This window comes from Schistocerca piceifrons, unplaced genomic scaffold (genome assembly GCF_021461385.2).
Source record: "Schistocerca piceifrons isolate TAMUIC-IGC-003096 unplaced genomic scaffold, iqSchPice1.1 HiC_scaffold_961, whole genome shotgun sequence".
Classification (NCBI taxonomy): Eukaryota; Metazoa; Arthropoda; class Insecta; order Orthoptera; family Acrididae; genus Schistocerca; species Schistocerca piceifrons.
The window spans coordinates 1,335,001-1,340,000 of NW_025729236.1; the positions used below are offsets into that span (position 1 = coordinate 1,335,001).

General features: G+C 57.5%; 2 non-coding genes and 1 pseudogene across 2 annotated transcripts; all 3 read right to left on the reverse strand.

The window, feature by feature from the left end:
* The window catches only part of LOC124774325, a 4,222-nt pseudogene extending 3,675 nt beyond the window's left edge, over positions 1 to 547 (reverse strand).
* Positions 548 to 735: 188 nt separating this feature from the next.
* LOC124774040 lies at positions 736 to 890 on the reverse strand. The gene has a single exon (XR_007015036.1). It is a non-coding gene; the product is annotated as a 5.8S ribosomal RNA (ribosomal RNA).
* A 352-nt stretch (positions 891 to 1,242) lies between these two features.
* LOC124774185 lies at positions 1,243 to 3,151 on the reverse strand. Its single transcript, XR_007015177.1, has one exon. It is a non-coding gene; the product is annotated as a small subunit ribosomal RNA (ribosomal RNA).
* Between the last annotated feature and the right edge of the window lie 1,849 nt (positions 3,152 to 5,000).

Below are 5,000 nucleotides of genomic sequence, written 5' to 3' on the forward strand. Positions count from 1 at the left end.
CGACCCCGCCGCGGATTGCTCCGCGCGGGCGGCCGGCCCCATCTGCCGAGGGCGGAGGCCAGTGGCCGGATGGGCGTGAATCTCACCCGTTCGACCTTTCGGACTTCTCACGTTTACCCCAGAACGGTTTCACGTACTTTTGAACTCTCTCTTCAAAGTTCTTTTCAACTTTCCCTCACGGTACTTGTTCGCTATCGGTCTCGTGGTCATATTTAGTCTCAGATGGAGTTTACCACCCACTTGGAGCTGCACTCTCAAGCAACCCGACTCGAAGGAGAGGTCCCGCCGACGCTCGCACCGGCCGCTACGGGCCTGGCACCCTCTACGGGCCGTGGCCTCATTCAAGTTGGACTTGGGCTCGGCGCGAGGCGTCGGGGTAGTGGACCCTCCCAAACACCACATGCCACGACAGGCGGCAGCCTGCGGGGTTCGGTGCTGGACTCTTCCCTGTTCGCTCGCCGCTACTGGGGGAATCCTTGTTAGTTTCTTTTCCTCCGCTTAGTAATATGCTTAAATTCAGCGGGTAGTCTCGCCTGCTCTGAGGTCGTTGTACGAGGTGTCGCACGCCACACCGCCAGCCGGCTGTGCACGCTACCGAGAAAGTACCGGTATGCGAACCGCCAGGCGACGGGCGCGCATCGCACGTTTGAGGAGACGCGGCCGGCCCCACAGGCGGCCGCGACACTCCCAGGTCTGCGAAGCGGGGCAAACGCCGCGCGCTTCAGTATACGTAGCCGACCCTCAGCCAGACGTGGCCCGGGAACGGAATCCATGGACCGCAATGTGCGTTCGAAACGTCGATGTTCATGTGTCCTGCAGTTCACATGTCGACGCGCAATTTGCTGCGTTCTTCATCGACCCACGAGCCGAGTGATCCACCGTCCTGGGTGATCTTTTCTCAAGTTTCCGCCGTCTCTTTCGAGACGGTCGCATAGGCGGGAGTGAGGCGTGTGGCGGCCCCTGTTCCAGCGTTCTGTGTCCAACGGCCTCACGGCCGACGGGCGTCGTACGGCTCCACACCGGAGCGGACAGGCACTCGGGCGAAAGTCATTCAAAACCGGCGCCAGGCGCCAGGTGCCGCAGGCCAGCCGCTCCAGCGCTTCAGCGCTCGTACCACACAACATTGCCGCTAGTTTTGAGAGGCACGCGTGGTTCCGCACGCGGCGCACGGCTACGGCGAGCCGTACAGGTAGCGTGTTGCGCGACACGACACGCACATCGAAAGACATGCAGTCTAGTCGGTAATGATCCTTCCGCAGGTTCACCTACGGAAACCTTGTTACGACTTTTACTTCCTCTAAATGATCAAGTTTGGTCATCTTTCCGGTAGCATCGGCAACGACAGAGTCAATGCCGCGTACCAGTCCGAAGACCTCACTAAATCATTCAATCGGTAGTAGCGACGGGCGGTGTGTACAAAGGGCAGGGACGTAATCAACGCGAGCTTATGACTCGCGCTTACTGGGAATTCCTCGTTCATGGGGAACAATTGCAAGCCCCAATCCCTAGCACGAAGGAGGTTCAGCGGGTTACCCCGACCTTTCGGCCTAGGAAGACACGCTGATTCCTTCAGTGTAGCGCGCGTGCGGCCCAGAACATCTAAGGGCATCACAGACCTGTTATTGCTCAATCTCGTGCGGCTAGAAGCCGCCTGTCCCTCTAAGAAGAAAAGTAATCGCTGACAGCACGAAGGATGTCACGCGACTAGTTAGCAGGCTAGAGTCTCGTTCGTTATCGGAATTAACCAGACAAATCGCTCCACCAACTAAGAACGGCCATGCACCACCACCCACCGAATCAAGAAAGAGCTATCAATCTGTCAATCCTTCCGGTGTCCGGGCCTGGTGAGGTTTCCCGTGTTGAGTCAAATTAAGCCGCAGGCTCCACTCCTGGTGGTGCCCTTCCGTCAATTCCTTTAAGTTTCAGCTTTGCAACCATACTTCCCCCGGAACCCAAAAGCTTTGGTTTCCCGGAGGCTGCCCGCCGAGTCATCGGAGGAACTGCGGCGGATCGCTGGCTGGCATCGTTTATGGTTAGAACTAGGGCGGTATCTGATCGCCTTCGAACCTCTAACTTTCGTTCTTGATTAATGAAAACATACTTGGCAAATGCTTTCGCTTCTGTTCGTCTTGCGACGATCCAAGAATTTCACCTCTAACGTCGCAATACGAATGCCCCCGCCTGTCCCTATTAATCATTACCTCGGGTTCCGAAAACCAACAAAATAGAACCGAGGTCCTATTCCATTATTCCATGCACACAGTATTCAGGCGGGCTTGCCTGCTTTAAGCACTCTAATTTGTTCAAAGTAAACGTGCCGGCCCACCGAGACACTCAATAAAGAGCACCCTGGTAGGATTTCAACGGGGTCCGCCTCGGGACGCACGAGCACGCACGGGGCGGTCGCACGCCTTCGGCTCGCCCCACCGGCAGGACGTCCCACGATACATGCCAGTTAAACACCGACGGGCGGTGAACCAACAGCGTGGGACACAAATCCAACTACGAGCTTTTTAACCGCAACAACTTTAATATACGCTATTGGAGCTGGAATTACCGCGGCTGCTGGCACCAGACTTGCCCTCCAATAGATACTCGTTAAAGGATTTAAAGTGTACTCATTCCGATTACGGGGCCTCGGATGAGTCCCGTATCGTTATTTTTCGTCACTACCTCCCCGTGCCGGGAGTGGGTAATTTGCGCGCCTGCTGCCTTCCTTGGATGTGGTAGCCGTTTCTCAGGCTCCCTCTCCGGAATCGAACCCTGATTCCCCGTTACCCGTTACAACCATGGTAGGCGCAGAACCTACCATCGACAGTTGATAAGGCAGACATTTGAAAGATGCGTCGCCGGTACGAGGACCGTGCGATCAGCCCAAAGTTATTCAGAGTCACCAAGGCAAACGGACCGGACGAGCCGACCGATTGGTTTTGATCTAATAAAAGCGTCCCTTCCATCTCTGGTCGGGACTCTGTTTGCATGTATTAGCTCTAGAATTACCACAGTTATCCAAGTAACGTGGGTACGATCTAAGGAACCATAACTGATTTAATGAGCCATTCGCGGTTTCACCTTAATGCGGCTTGTACTGAGACATGCATGGCTTAATCTTTGAGACAAGCATATGACTACTGGCAGGATCAACCAGGGAGCTGCGTCAACTAGAGCTGAGCAGCCGGCCGCCCGGGAGTGTGTCCCGGGGGCCCGCGCGAACACGCAAGCGTCCGCTCAATCATTCTGCAAACAGGAGGAGGCTGAGCTCCCCTGCACAATACACCTCGAAACCCTCTCAGGTCCCGGCGGCGCGCAGCGCCGTCCCAAGTACTTGGTCGGGTTCGAGAGAGGCGCAATCGCCCGGAGTTAGGCGAGTAGACGCTTTCGGTGCGACCACCCGTGCTCCCAACTGAGCTTGCCGCTGCCGACAGAGGCCCGGGAGCGTGCTGTCGTGGCATTGCCGGCGGGAGACAACACGCGCCACCTACGGTGACCGGCAGCTCCAACGCCAGCGCCACAGAAGGACAAAAGCCCCACTTGGGTGCCGAAGCGAACTCTCCCAGCACAGCGCACGCGCCAACACATCCGCACAGCTGCGATACAAACCACCAGCGAGAACCGCTGGGGCGACCGAGCAGCAGACGGCGTCGCGGCGCCGAGCGCCGGGCGGCGGCGCATCCTCAACGCACACAGTCCTCAATCGGACCAGCACACTGAAGATGTCCACCGCGCTTCGCACCGGGCCCGCGAGGACCTACTTTGGCCGCACGGCGCCGCGCGCAGGGTGCGCCGGCGCGCAGCTGCGACGCCTGCCGCGTCCGTCGGCCGGCGCGCCTGCCACTGGCCGCCCCCACCAGCCGGCTGTAGCGCGTGCGCCCACGCACCGCGCGGCCAGCACGCCGGGAGGCGCCCCCTCACCGGCCGGGGACGGTCCCACCCAGCCACCGCCGCGTATCGCTTCACACCCAGATGCCGTTCAGTTTCATCGGCATGGTGGGTATCGCTGGAACAACCGGTTAGTACCTCAACCTATCGTCGCCATCACCGATTCACCCCTAGCGAGAACAACCGCACCACAACGGGTTACCATTTCTTCATTTGCGTAACTTCACCAGCAAACGTAGGCGTCCATCGCCATTAGCAACTTCAACGATTATTGCATGCCTGTGTCAGGTGTCACGCCACACTACGTCTGCCCACATACACGCAACAAAATGTGCACGCCTAGACAATACGTGGAAGGTGGCCCCCGTACGTATGCGATGTCCATTGCTCGAACGACTGTCAACCGGCCTCTGTAGCATGTCGCAGATATGGAACGCGGTGCACCATGCTATCACGGTGTTTGAGGAGAGACGACTAGGTCCGAATACATCAACACACAGCTCATGCTGATCGCCATCCACGGCGTCCGTTCCTCCCACACGTCTCTATGGCGTACCACACTGCAATCCAGCTCTCATAGGGAGACGACACGTAGCTGCGTGCACAATATTTGCACTGTATGGTCCGCCGTTTTTGGGCGCAGTCGTTGTACGGTCACACATGTGCCACGATGTATCATTCAGTACATAAGGACGAATGTGCAGTACAGATTGTGGTTTATGCGTACGACATCAGCGGACAGTTGACACAGGCCGCACCACAACGTAGCCTGAGTACGTCGCATGCGAAGGGCATTGAACATGCAAACTTCTCACCAACCAGCTTGCGAAGGCAGGGGGCAAGGTGGGGACGTGGGGAGGGGTGGGGGGGGGGGGGGCGGCATGTACGTCCTGCTGCCATCCACATAACAGTGTACAGCAGGAGCATGTGGAAAGTCAGCAAGACTTGCAAGGTGTTTAACATGAAGCGATACACAGGGGTGCGGGCAGTGCGAGTAGCGAACTATATTACGAGGGTTGCGGGTGGGCAACACTACACTAATTGAACGAGTCGTATAACAATTACAGAGCAGGTTTAGGCGACAACGTGGGTTACGTTAGCGGACAACGTGGGTTACGTTA